This window comes from Aedes albopictus, chromosome 2 (genome assembly GCF_035046485.1).
Source record: "Aedes albopictus strain Foshan chromosome 2, AalbF5, whole genome shotgun sequence".
Taxonomy (NCBI): domain Eukaryota; kingdom Metazoa; phylum Arthropoda; class Insecta; order Diptera; family Culicidae; genus Aedes; species Aedes albopictus.
Window position 1 is genome coordinate 384882678 of NC_085137.1, and position 15450 is coordinate 384898127.

At 40.4% G+C, this 15450-nt stretch overlaps 1 pseudogene; it reads right to left on the minus strand.

Moving 5' to 3' along the window:
* Nucleotides 1-7318: 7318 nt before the first annotated feature.
* Nucleotides 7319-9762, minus strand: LOC109622358 (small ribosomal subunit protein uS19-like; annotated as a pseudogene).
* Between the last annotated feature and the right edge of the window lie 5688 nt (nucleotides 9763-15450).

Here is a 15450-nt window from a genome sequence, read left to right on the forward strand (position 1 = left end):
CCATTGGAGGCCGATGCAAGGTGCGCAAGGTAAGTTAGTGCTTTCCTTATGCAATGCATACCCGGCAGCTTACTCGGAAATACTCTTTGCAGCCACAGCAACAACTGATGCGTTTGTTATATGATCCTTAATGTGCACGGGCAGCAGCGAGGGCGGCAGTTTCCGCTGCATCATTACCACTGTACTGTTTATTTGGGTGCGGTGAAATCCTAATGCATTTTCGTTGCAGTGTTCATCACATTTATTACAATGACCTGCATGTTTCGCGCCTGGAAGTTCAATTTATTGGCCTGATTAACAAGCGCAAGAAGAAATGACTCAATATTGTGGGGTTTCTAATCTAAACCGAAAAAGACATGCCACATCTCAAATAAAACAAGTCACGGCCGCAAAATTTACGAAAACCTATGATTCAGAACTATTCATGTATCATTCAATGAATCATTACTATAATTGTAATGATTCTCGAAAAATATTAAATAATACATTTTTTCATTCTCAATCATGCAATCATAAAACAATTATTAGTGGTATAGTTATTATTCCACGAACCAACTTCGTATGATATGCATGATACTGTGAATTGTATTTTTCTATGCGGGCAAGCAGTGGATTGTTGTGCAGTATACTTTGAACACGTGCGATGCTTGATATGTATATGTATCTTTGTGTAAGCTCGTGTAATGCTTCGGTAAAGAATATGTGATGCCCGGAGTTATGCATCGTGTAGTTTTAAAAGATGTTTCGTAGTTTGAGAGAGGCTGCTTCGTGCAAGGTTAGGAGATGCTTTATACAATAATGAGTTATGTTTCGTTCAGTGTTAAGGGTTGTTTTGTGCAAGGTAAATATGCTTCGTGCAATGATGAGCCATGCTTTGTTCAATGTATTTTTCTTCGTGAACTGATTCGGGTTGCTTCGTTCAAGAAAATGAGATGCTTCGTGCAAGGTTAAGAGATGCTTCGTGCAAGATAAGGAGATGCTTCGTGCAATCATGAGTCAAGTTTCAAGCTGTCTTTTTGTTCGTCAACTAATTCGGATTGCTTCGTGCAAGATACGGAAATGCTTCGTGCAAGGTTGAGAGATGCTTCGTGCAATTATGAGTCAAGCTTCGTGCTAGGTAAATATGCTTCGCGCTATAGTGAGCCGTGCTTCGTGCAATATGTTGTTTTCTTCATGAATAGGTGTTTTGGCTGCTTTGTGTAAGGCATAAGATGCTATGTGTAATAACGAGTCAAGCTTCGTGCTTTGTTAAAGCTTGCTTCGTGCAAGGTTGCTATGCTTCGTTCAATGATATTCGTGCTTCGTGTAATGTCAAAGGATACGTCATGAAATGAAGGAGGTGGATTCGTGTAAGACAAAGAGATACTTCAGGCAATCATAAGTTAAGCTTCGAGCAACATTGTAGATGCTTTGTGCACTGATGGGAGTTGAGTCATGATCGAAATTTGCTTCCTTCGTGTAAATTTGATATGGTTTACGAAAGCAGAACGATAACTTTGTACAAAGCCTATGGAAATTTACGTTTCATATAATGGTGATACATACTTGCTACGTGCGTGATACGAACTGTTGCGGATAATCGGAGAAACGATTATTCAGATCTACCTAGTAACTGCTTCACACACCCGAGATGAACTAGCTCATGCAAAAAAAAATCTCGTAAGTAAAGATAAAAGTTGCTTCTCACTAGGTCAATAATAAGCTACGTACGTTGGTGGGAGGTGTTTCGTTACAAGTGAAGTTTTGAATCAACTTGAAAAAAAATTATGTTCCGTCAAAAATGCGTGGGAGATTGAGGCAAAGAATCGCTTTCTTGATCGCGGTATGAGGTGTCGTTTTGCAGAAGGGAATATTCTCAAGGAATCGTTGAGTTCTTGAGGTAGTACTCTTGAAGGTTATTTTTGGCTTGACCATAGCAGAGTTGGACACCTAATGAGGCTAGAGTAAAAACATTAGATTATTTCCAAGCAAACATTGACTTGTGAAATTATGAAGTGTTTATTGAACATTGTGTGATACATAGTCGGTTTTAGACGACTGACATTAAGCGGTAACCACTGGTTTATTGTTGCACTCAAACGATGCTTGGATATAACGAAAATTGTTTCAATTATCTTTCTTCAAGATGTCATGAATGTTATACGTACTGATGTGCAATAGTTTGAGCGTAGGTACACATTTTGAGTAATAAAAGAAAACTAGCAGGCACAAGTTCATTGACATCAATTCGAGGTTTAAATTTGATGTTTGATATTTCACTGTGTCATACTGATTTGCGGTAAGCTAGATGTTATTGACCCATATTGACAATGATGTTCTTCAAATGTATTTATTCGTAGTAACGAAAAAGTAAAGATAAAAAAAAAAACGATGTTGCAAATGTACAACTGGTGAAACTATGCTATGATGTTGAGGACATTGCGATACCTGTTTCAACTGCATTTGTGCAGTTATATTATCAACTTTGCAGTCGGAAAGATTGGCAGACGAGCGTTCAAGTTGAAGAAGGATAGTTTCTCGTGGTAATATAGTTTGATGTTAGAAATATAAATAGAAAACTTGAAATAAGTAGTATATTGGATAAGGGTTGAACCAAGAGATGAACTATGTTCTGTTTCACAAGACGTATTTTGTGGTAAAAATTACATGATTCTGTCAATATAGATTATGATGATATCCACGGCAAAAAGGGTGATGTGAGACGACGGCGTATCTTAAGTTATGCGTTTCTCATTAGACTGATTGTATATGAAGCATTACAGAATTTTAAACCATAAGAGCAGGCATTACTTGAAAGATGTATGCATTGGTTCTTATGAGGTCATTGTCACCAAATTGGAGTTAAGGAGAAGTATGAATAATGAATATACTATCGATATTCGGTATGAGTATCCATATATATATTTGGGTCGCTGAGGAAATCTGAATAAACTTATTATTGAACAAAGCTAAAATTCTATAGCTGCGTACGACCGGTGATCCACAGGTGACATTTCAATAAATTGTGGTTGATTTAGACGAATTTGAGTACTATGAATCTTAGAACAAGTTTTCAACTTGTGGTAGTTTTTTTTGTTCATGAGACCACTTAACGGTTGGTCATCTTCGATACAATCGAACATATCTTAACAATTTTTCAGTGCAGAATTGCCTTGAATTTATGGACACAGCTTGCTTTTGAACGCAGGAGTTGAATGCATGTCGGGTACTCATGGCTCATGGGCAGTGAATCAAAATTCATCCATCGCGCAACAATAACGACAATGTCGCAACCTGAATTTGTTGCGACATTTTACCGAATGCGACATAGGTTTGTCCCAACTTGAACAGAATAGGACAAAGATCGTGCACCACGAGTTTAGAGATGTTTAAGCCTTGCATTGTGATTTTCAAGCGGTAACTTCGAGTCGGTAAACACTGCAACGCTGCTGAAGATGCATCATCAAAAAGTTTCGATTTCTAGTTAGTAATAATTGATTATTCACGAGTTGAAAAGTACCGCAACAAATTCAGCTTCCGTTTTGTCTGCACAAAAAAAAATCGAGATCATGTCATTATCTGTCACCAGTAATCGCCGCGTCTTCTTTGTTGCTTGTTCATGGGCATCTGGAGTAGCATAGTAGAGTGGTGTGTTATAACAATTTCCAGACGATACTTGGAAGTTGTTATTTGTTTGAACTTAGTCCTAGCGGTAGTTCAATGTAAGGAAATGAGGAAGATCAAATAAATGGTTGCAGTTAGAATTGCAATGATGGATGATAGAAATGAATGTTTATAAGAAGATGTTTTTGCAAGTATATAACTAGGCATTTTAATTGTTTTATTCTATAGAAAGGCTATGCGTAAAACTAAAATAAAAGGGGTAATAATGAGGTAAACCAAACTGATAGACGTCATGTTGTATTTGTATATGGAATAAGGGTATATGAATATCAGTATTGCCTGACATTAAACAAAGATTTGATGTAAACGTTTAGATACACTGAGGTACGTCACATTGCGAAGAACAAACTGAATGCAGCGAAAAAAAAAAAAAAAAACTAGAATTTTGAAAGAGTTTCGGGATAAAATGAATTTATTGTATTGTTAGACCTAGACTGTGAATAGAATATGTGGAGATACTATAACTAAAATGGATTTTCTTAGAGCTTACCAATGCAGTTTAAAAAACCTTTCGATTATCTCAATTAATCATAACCGTATTCAGTACTTTATCAGTGCATTCACATATTACATTACACAAATGTGTACTGTTTGAGTTACTTAAACAGCATTGAGCATTATAGAGTTGCACCTGGAGAATGTGTTGTAAATGTACATTATGAAGAATGTTTAGGTTTCAGCTACTTTGGACTTGACCAATAAAGTAGGAGTAAAATCAGGGAAGTTGCAAATATTCTAAAAAAAAGGAGGGATGTAACGGTCATACCAAAGATGCAGATTTGACACCTGCGGATGCTCCCCCGTTTGGTAACATAGCGGTCACACATACACGTTTGAGTGTATGTCATCCGTCGGACGGTGACCGAGAAGTCAGTCTGGCTTCGGACACACAACAGTACGGACGCATTCTCAAGACGCAGTAAACATGTATTCGGCTGGTTAGTGCGGACATTCGGTTGGTCACGCGGACATTGATCGGGTCGTTACAAAGCTTGATAAGGTTTTGAAGACAAACATGAGATGAGAGAATTGCCTAATAGGAAAATCACATCAGCAAAGCTTTTACATATGCAAATGCTATCCATGGGGTCATGTCTAGCATTTAATATGTATGGCAATGACTGATTCTTACCTAGTAGGGGTACTACAAGACCACGCGGACAATTCGATTAAAGGCTTAATTGGGGATAATATATTTTCCAGAACTGAAGGAACATATTTTCCGGGGTGACTGACGAGTCGGAGAGAGTAGAAGTTTCCGTTTGTTGTAATTGACAAAATAAACAATCGGGCGCTTGTTCTTTCTTTGACTTGCTTGGTATTTTGTGGATTATTTTTTTTTTGGTTTTGGAAGGTATGCGATTCACTGCTGAGCCTTAAAATTATTGTGCATCTGAATAGCATTGATATTGTCAAGTCTGTATCAACACCCTAATCCCACACCAAAATACCCTTTTCCTATCCCATGGCGTTTATGTGGTCAGCAAAGACTATTCAGCCATTACCCCTCCTTATCATCGGCTTTGGACTGACTTGCGCTCTCATTGCCCCACCAAATGCTGCAAAATGAAAATGAAAATGAAATAATAGGGTCTGGGACCATTTGAGCAAGGAGGCCTGTTTTAGGCACTTGTTGCTGTAACTCATTTTATTGCTAATTGACTTCAATTTTAGCACATGCCTAGATACTGTACACACTTAAAATAAAGTACCGTATTCAGCTGTTCTATTTTCGGTAAAAGTTCAGATTACCGAATGTTCAGCAACATATTACCGAAGTTCGTCAAAAAATTACCGAACGTTCGGTAAACGCTACTGAATCATCGGTAATGTTTACCGAACGTTCGGTAAAAATTAGCTGAACTTCGGTAAAATTGTGCTGAGCTTCGGTAACCCGAACTTTTACCGAAAATAGAACAGCCGAACAAGTGACTCTAAAATAAGTGTGTAGGTATAATCCGGATTCACTGGTTGGGTCACGACTGCGCCCAGAGTAGCGAATCATGTTCGTTCGTTGGAGCAACTGATCCAAATGCTCTAGACCATAGGCTCCCAAACTTTCAGGAGCGCGACCCCCTTTAACCAGCAGACGTACTTTTCGCGACCCACCATAGAAATTCCCACATTTGATGTCTGTTACAGTAAAATATTCTACTGTCCTTCGCGACCCCCTGGAGGAAGGCCGACAACCCCCAGGGGGGTCGCGGCCCACAGTTTGGGAAACCGTGCTCTAGACACACGCAACTGACCAGAAACTCTCGCTAACTTACACAAACGTTTTGTATATCGACACTGTATCTCACCGTGTCCCAAAAATCAAATCAATTGATTAAATATTGACTGAGTTATCCAGCTTTTTACGCTGTGGTGAGGGGTGATGCATTTGTGACAATTCTTGCCGACAGCCCTTGCAGCATCACAGTTACCCAAAATTTCAGTTCACTGCTTCACATTTGTCAAATATTTTCATATGGTGTTACCATTGTTACCAGCACAACAAACATCGAAGGGATTACTCCGGAAAAAATCGCCAACAGATTCTCAAATGGATCTCATGGAGGATGGCCCGGAATAAATTGCTCAATGATTCCGCAGATTCCTGATGCATATTCGAGTGAGGAAGATTATCCAAAATGAATTGTTGGAGGATCCTTGGTTTATTGGTAGGGGGAGACATTATCAAAGGATTCTCGGAAGGAACTACACTGCAGAGCTCCCCAAGGTAATATGTCGGAGGAAATGATGAACTTGTATTAGTGAGGATTTTCGATTCCTCCGGCATGCACGTAACTACAGCGATTTAGCTCCCCAACTCCAAAGTCGTGCACGCATAACAAGCGCACACGACATTGGGGCTGAGGGGCCAAATACGCTGTACTTACGCGCATGTCCTTCAGGAGTTCCCTTCGCAAATTCCTCCAGAATGCCCACCGGTGATTGCTCCAGGAAGTGCCACCGAGGAATTTATTCTCCAAGAATTCCCAGCATATCCCCCTGGGGGGATTACGGTGGGTGTTCCTGGAGCAATCTTTGCTGGGAACTCCTGAAGCAGTTCTATACAGACGGCGTGGTGAAACAATCCTAAGTTTTGCCTGAGTTGGATTCGGAGACTCATCAACACCCACACGACCCACAATTTGGTGATAAAAAGGGTTATACAGTTTCTTACCGATTTTGGCAACACCCGTTTTTGTCTACTCCCGATTTTGGCAACACCCGTTTTTGGCAACATTTCCTTCCCGATTTTGGCAACACCCGTTTTTGGCAACAATTTCTTACCGATTTTGGCAACACCCGATTTTGGCAACAATTTTTTACCGATTTTGGCAACAAAAAATTTTGACCAAAAATTTTTACCGAAAAATCGTTTGTATTTGTAAATGTAGTGTTTTTTTATCCTTACTTTTCTTTAAAAAATCAAAATTCATTAAATTTTCCAAAATCGACAATTTTACAAATCATGACGTAATTTATGAACATCACCTACATGGATCGTTTTATAGCTTGTGAATAGTCCATATTTATAATATAAGCCAAATTGACGCATAAAAGTTGAAAATTATTCACAAAATTTTTTTACCGATTTTGGCAACACCCCAATTCGGCAACATTAAATTCACCTCGTGTTGCCAAAATCGGTAAGAAACTGTATTCATAGCTTCGGATGGAAACTGAGGGAACTTCCAGGTTTTGGAAGGGAACCTGGTCGATTGGGAAGCGAAGTTGTTCCGGGTCCACATAGTGATCCGGATGAACAAATCCTGCCAGGCCGGCTACGTCAGGCAACCGAGAGTTCCTCGTGTTTTTCCGGCCCGTGAAACCACTCCACAAGAGCCAAATAAAGGTTAAGACGTTCTGGCGGCAGTCCAGCACGGTTGTAGTAGGGCATAGATAGGGCTGAATAGACGATAGGAATCTCCTCATAAAACCCGTCAATCGCAATTCATTAATTGGGTTCTCCCTTCTTACGAAGTCGCGGTGGAAAGATCCGACCCTGAGCGGGCGGGGGGTCCTTGGGAATGAGCGGGTGGAACAAATGCTGATTACGATTCCTCGGTGTCAACAGGTTCGACAGCCGAAGGTGGCGGACAACGATCACAAACCTAAAAAGAAATAAATTTTGAATCATAACAAATGTTACAAGCTACCTCTACCTACTTGCTGAAAATGTTTGACAACTCGGAAGCAATGAACTGAAATTCTCGACTACTGTGTTGCTGCATGGGCTGTCGGCAAGATTTGTCAAAAATGAATCACCCCCTATCAAGCGTAAAAAGCTGGATAGCAACAAGTACATGAAATAGGTCCCCCAGCCCAAATAGTCCACTACCCTATATGCTTTAAAAGGTTTCGAGTCTTGAGGGGTGGCCGTGGCAGTCGAATTACATCAAAACCCATATATACACTTAAATTTGTACGACCAAAACACTCTAAATTCATATTTTATCAGATTTTGAAACCTGATGGGATGGTCGTGATAGTCGAATTGCAATAAGCCTATATACACTTACATGGGTATGACCAGAGCTTTAACACTTGCGTGGTTGTCAAACACTACGGGAAATTTTCTTACAATTGTTGATCCTATTCCAATTGTTGATTCAGATATATTGAAGAATCGTTTTATTTTATGTTTATACATTTTTTATTATACATCTGTGCTTGGTATTATCATTTCAGTTCATGTTCAAGTACAGGAAAGCACATTAATTGAGAGAGTGCAGATTTAACAGCAGTCTTCACATATAAGAAACACTGGGGGGAGTGTCCATAAATGACGTAGTGTTGAGGAAGGAGGCGTCTCTAGTTTTGTTACTATATATTAATAATGGGGATGAGCTACGATGGCGAAGAGCGTCAAAACTCGGCAAAATATGTTCCATCATTTAAGGACACCCTCAAAGGCACTTTGTGATGTTTGGACTGCAGTCTTAAACAACTATCGACACAACGGGTGCACTAACGTTAAAGTAATACTACGACGGAAATCGACACTGCGCCACCACGACGATTCTTAGTAAAGTTTGCTATTGCTGTGTGTTGCCGAGTGCATTTTCCAATTCGCTGGCGGGTACAGTTTAGCACAATTGAATCCTTTTTTGTGTATTTTCAGGCACGCACCGGCTACACGATTAGGCTTATTTATTTCCATTGAGGTTCCGAAAACACATATTTCCGATCCAAGTGTTTCCTCTATTTATTTCAGGTGCATATCTTTCGATTGGTAGATCATGAAGCGGCAGAAATAGAATCTGTAAAGCAAGACATTGGGGTGAAAACTTATGCTGGGTAAATTAGTCAAAACAGTGGACTTACGATATGGTTGGAGATTGAAAAATCCTGGGGCATCGAACAAGGTTTCCACTGTCAGCGTTCTAATTTTTCCTCTCTAGAAGAATGAAGTGCAAATGGAGAGAATAACCACGAACCAATTATGTATTTACATCACCAGCACTTCTACTTACAAGAAAAATAATATATCGGTCAACACACTAGTCCGCCCTTCTTCAGAGGAATGAAACGGGAGCTGTGGGTGGCACCGATACCGGGCCTACCGTGCTTAACCGGCTTGTAGGTCAGCGAGAACTCCCGAAGGTAGTGGCCGATCATTTCCGGCTTAACTTCGACCTGGTTGAAGGTCTTGCCGTTGTAAATACCAACGATCGAACCGATGATCCGGGACGATGATCATGTTACGCAGATGGGCCTTGACGATGGCCGGCGGGGCGTTCTTCTTGGCCTTGCGCAGCTTGATGAGGGCCACCGGTTTCCTGCGGGTTCCACGGTTGAGGCGGCACTTGGCACGGCTGTGCATCAGCTCCATCAGAAGATCCTGCTTCATATCGAGAAACTGGTCCAAATCCACTCCGCGGTAGGTGAATTTGCGGAACGCGCGCTTCTTCTTAACTCCCTCGGCTTCGGTCGTATCGGCCATCGTTGCGGAATTAGGAATTTAACTCGAAAAATGCAAAAACTTTACGAGAATTTCACGCGACACTACGTCCTCACAGACGATGTGGAAGAGAAAAATTGATTCAATCAACATGATTGAATTCCCACACTCTTTATTGAAAATTATCGCCTGAGTGAGCACCGCAATGTTTACACACAAGTTCGATCAATGAACCAGAGAAAATAGGTAGAGAAGCGAATAGTGTGAAGCCAAAAATACTAACGAGTCTGGAATAACAAAGAGGAGAAACGTGCCAAAAATACTAACGAGTCTGGAATAACAAAGAGGAGAAACGTGAGAAACGTCAAAATTGGAACAGCCGATTTGCTGTCATCCCCATAGTTCCAATCGAGCAGGAGACCTGTCAAAACGACCAGGATTCGCCACTTTGGTATACTCGAGACACTTTAAAAAATACCTTATCGAACTGTCAAACTGGTATCCTATCGAACAAAATCAACAAACCTTGACGATTGCCGCATAAGTGAAGATAAGTATTGCATTCGTTTCAAACATATTTTCACCAAAGTTTCCAAATATCATGGATGACAGTGCAAACAGCATTGATTCCTTGAATTAATGAAAATTGTTCCATTTTGGAACATCAGTTTCATAATGTCTAGTTAATAAAACAACAGTTTTCAAATGCGGTATGCGAGATAGGCACTACCTTCGATGGGTGGATTAATCTGCTTTGCTGCAGTTGCCAGCATCCGAGCGATGAAATCAAAACAGAAAAAGTGTTGCCGTTCTGGCGGCTGTTCACTCTTCGCTTCTCTACCTATTTTCTCTGCAATGAACGAGCCAATCACGGGTTGTCTGCCTGGCCGTTCGTTCTGTTGCGGTGGTTGAATGAACTTTGTTTACCAAATGTCAACATTCGTTCAGTCTGTGAGTGCCAGTGTGTCAAGACTGTACCAATACATCGATCGAAATGGTTGTATCAAACACGGAAAAGTTTTCAAATCCGCTCACTGATTTTTTCGGCACTCAACAACACTGAATGAGAACATAGCGACTCTTTTTTTCTTCAATCTTTCGAAAGGAATATTTACCAAATATAATACCAGCTATCTAGGAAACAAGAAATCAACATAGGGCTTCATCAAGAGTATTTCCAGATTAAAACTAAAATTTTGATATTAATCAGACACTGACCATAATAAGAATGAAGTCCATGAAATCTTAGAATTACAAGTCAGTGTTAAAATAATTTCAACGTGGAAAGAACGAAACTCGCGTCAAACTTCAAATTCCATCTTTAATAATTTTTGATGAAGTGTACCACGTGGCAGTTTGTTCCCAAAAAGTGCACCGCGAAACAAAAGGCCTGAAAACCCCTGTTCTAACGCAATGTTGAACAGCAAGCACGAAAGACCATCACCTTGCCGTAACCCTTTGCGAGATTCGAAGGGACTCGAGAGTGTCTCTGATACTCGAACTTCGCACATCACTCGATCCATCGTCGCCTTGATTAATCGTATCAGTTTATCCGGGAATCCGTATTCGTGCATAATCTGCCATAGCTGTTCTCGATCGATTGTATCATACGCCGATTTGAAATCGATGAACAAGTGATGTGTGGGCACGTTGTATTCGCAGCATTTCTACAACACCTAGCGGATGGCGAACGGTCCGTTGTAGCGTCTTCACCCATGAATACAGCCTGATATTGCCCCACGAATTCTCGTGCAATCGGTGAAAGACGGCGGCATAAAATTTGAGAGAGATAGAAATCTTGGAAAAATCTTATAAGGAAACCCTGGTAGTTTTATACTTTTGGCGGAATCTCAGGTAATTTTAGGGAACTTTGGAATAATTCCAGAAGAATCTGTCGAAGAAATTATAGAAAAAACTTTTAAAGAAATTCCTGAAAATCTCAGATAAATCTTCTGAAGCAATTCCCGAAAAAATATACTAGTGGAAGAATCCCAGCATAAACTTTTAGCAGTTGATGGTTTATCAGAAAGTTGTGGGCTTCGTGGCCGAGCAGTTAGCGGCGTCAGTCGTTTAGGTGTCTCGTAAGTCTCAGAGTGGGGGTTCGATTCTTCCGCTTCTGTCGGGGAAATCTATTCGTCAAACAAACGGAAAATTTCCCACTGGGCCACTGGGTGTTCTATGTGTTATCCGTAGTCGAATGTTAGTAATGTTCAGTTTGTAGAGAACGCAAAGTTGAAGACGGTGTAATTGTCTTTTAAGTGCTTTTGAAATTCCGGAAAGAACTCCACGAGCAATTTCAGAAGGAGCTCTGTGGAGGAATACCCGAATGAATTTCTAGAGAAATCCACATAGAAAGTCGTGACGAAATCCCCGAAAGAACTCCGAAAGAAGGGCCCTTTCAATGATTTTCTTAAGTGACTCCTGAATGAATCCTTGAAGCATCTCCAGAAAAAAGTCGAATTAACTTCAAGAAGGATTCTAGAAGGAGGAAACTGTATACATGGTTACATGAAACACCCGTTCAAAATTTTATAACACGATTTCATTTTGTACGCTTTAAAAAACTGTGTTGAATACTAATAAATATTTTCAGTTGAACAATAACTTTGGATAATACTGTTTACCATATCGATAGATATGAAACGTTTTTTTAATAGATTATTACTGCCCCCACTCGCATAACAGTCCCATTTGACTTTTCATCACTTTCGAGTTAACGTTATGAATAGTCATCATTTTTTATGTACTTCCAAAAACAACAATAAAAATTACGAATTTTTATGTCAATGTTTGAAAAAAATACCAAGTTATGAGCGTCCCATATCAAAAGTACCCGCATAACAGTCCCATCATGGATTTTTGTGTTACGTAACACAAAACTGAACAACTTTGTAGTGATTGTAATATTTTTTACAGTTATATATTCATGTGCAAAGCAATCTGTGAAAGTTTCGAGATGATCAAAATATTTTTCAAATTTTGGTGATTTTTCAAAGTTTTATATGGAAACAAGTTTTCAAACTTCAAATGCCGTTTTCTCAATTCCTACTTTTTGCAAATGGGACTGTTATGCGAGTGGGGGCAGATTAGCTCTTAGCCACTTTTATTGAATTAAAAAAACCTAATTACTAGATCGATCCAATTGTAGCCAAATAGTGCATAAAAGACTGAAAAAATATGCGTAAGTGTACTGCAGGTGCTGGATTCCCTCGAGGACCAGGCAAATTAAGGGAAAACTATTGTTGATTAAGCATGTGCGAATGTGTATTCTCAATTGTAACGTGATAGTGTATTTTTCCATTGAAAGACGCCCTCATCTTTCAACTGAAGGTGTCTGTGCAGAGCTCAGGGAATTACGGTACATTATCGTTATTCCTAGGGACGAATCTGAAGCTTGGCGACATGCAGACCTGCCTTCATCGTCGGCGAGCCAGCATTAGACTCCCGCGTGTTCTAGGGCCCAAGGTCATGCACGTCTTTTTAAAGTTGATCGACCGCCAATACTCCACATCAAACTTCTCGGCCTCGAACGGAGTACCCAAGGTTACCGAAGAAATCCAGGATGAATTACCGAGGAACTTCTGGAGAAATTCCAGAGGAACTCTTGAAGGAATGCCCGAGAAGCTCCTTGAGAAATTCCCGAAGAACTCCGGGAGAATTCCCATGGATCTCATGGAAAAATTTCCGAGGATTTCCTGGAAGAATTTCCAAAGAACTCCGGAAAGAATTCCCGAAGAACTCCTAGAAGAATCCTCGAGGAACTTCTGGAGGAACGCCCGAGGAACACTCAGAGGAATTCCTGGTGAACTTCTCGAGAAGCTCCTGGAAAAAAAATCCTGAGAACTCCTTCGGGAACTCTTGAGAGGCTCATGGAGGAATTTCAGCGAAACTCCTGGAGAAACTGGTGGGAGATTTGCCGAGGAGGTCCTGGAGGATTTTTTTCAGAATTCCAGAGAAACTCCCTGGAGGAGTTCCCGAGAAACTCATTTAGAAATTTTCGGGGAACTCTTGGAAGAATTAAGGGGGAAATTTTGAAGGAATCCCCGGGAAACTGCTGAAGGAATCCCCCGTGAACTACTTCAGGAATTCCCGAGAAACTCCTGGTGGAATTTTCAAGCAACTTCTGGAGGCATTTCCGAAGAACTTCATAATGAATTATGGAGAAATTAACGAGGAAGTCCTGGAGAAATTCCCGGGACCCTGCTTGAAGAATTTCCGAGAAACTCTTCAAAGAATTTTCAAGGAATTCCCAATAAGCTCTTAGAGAGATTCCCGAAGAACTTTTGGAAAAATGCCCGGGAACTTTTCAAGGATTTCCCGCAGAACTCATGGAGGGCTTTCGGAAAAACTGGAGAAATTCCCGGAGATCTTCTGAAAAAAATCCCCGGAGAACTTCTGGGGCAATCCCGAAGAACTCTTAGAGGATTTCTTCCTACTCCTGAATTACTTCTCGTTCATCTACTGGGGGAGTTCTTGGGCAACTCTCGGGGGAATTTCCAAGAATTTCCTGTGGATTTTCTGGAAAAAAAAAATCGGGGAATCGCTGGAGGAATTGCCGAGAAACTGCTGGAAGATTTCTCGAGAAACTTCTGGAGGAATTTCCGGTGAACTCCTAGAGAAATTCTAGGGGAACTTCTTTAGGAATTCCCGGTGAACTTCTGGAGGCTTCCTCGGGGTACTCCTGGAGGAATACCCGTGGAACTTGTGGAAGAATTCCCGAGAAACTCCTAGAGAAATTCACGAGCAACTTCTATTTAGTGAAGTTTCTGAGAAGTCATAGATTCCTAAAGAATTCCGGATGATATTCTCGCGGTGTTTCTGGAGAAGTTTTTGATTAACTGCTGAAGGAGTTCCTGGTGATTCAGTTGGTCTGGAAGAATTCTCAAGGAACTCCCAAGTAACTCGTGAAGGAGTTCCCGATAAACTTTCGAGGGTCTTCGGAAGGAATTCCCGAGTAATTCTACTAGAATTCCCGAGGAACTTCTGCAGGAATTTCTGGGAAATGTGTTAAATGTGCTATTTTAACTTGTAAATATTCCCCTAGTATTAATACACATTGCACATTTATAGGGCTCTGGCAGAATAGAAGCCCGCAATCCTATTTCGATTGCCAACATTCAGGCTATTTCGGGCCGTGATTAAGTACTAGAGATGTAAACCTTTCCCTGGCACAGACTTCAAGTTATAGAACTCTAGTGATGAAACCCGAATCGGGATGCCCCCTTAGGATTATAAATTCCTAGACAAAACTCATGCAATGAAAGCAAGTAATACTGCGAACAAAAGACAACCTGCCAGAAAAATACGACACAGGATTGACTGATGGACCAACAACATTAATGAAACCTCGGTATCCTGTCATCGGAAATCGTTATGCACTTGGGTAACAGGGCAAAATATCTTTTATGTGTTGTGTGGGTTCTAATGTGATGTCCTAATTTATTACGCATTTGTAGTGTTCCAATACAATACGTTATATTTTAATATGCATTTGTAGTGCTCCACTATATTGTTTCGTAATAATGGCGCCCAACGTGGGGCATGTTTTGTGTTGTATATGTCCTTATGTGATGTCCTGTTTTATTACGCATTTGTAATGTTCCCCTATAATGTCATCTTTTAATGTGCATTTCTAGTGCTTCATTATTTTTCGTAATAAAGTGAATACATTATCGGAGAACTCCTGAAGGTATTTTCGGAAAAATCCCTGGACGAATTGCCAAGGAAATTCAGGATTCATACATACATGCTGGAGGACTTCTAGGGGAAAATCAGGAAGCCGATAAATTATAGCGCAAATCACAGGAAAGTGCTGCGTAGTTCTTAGAGAACTTCTAATGGAATTCCGAATTCCCGGGAAAATACTCGAGAAATTCTCGGGAAGCTCCTGGAAG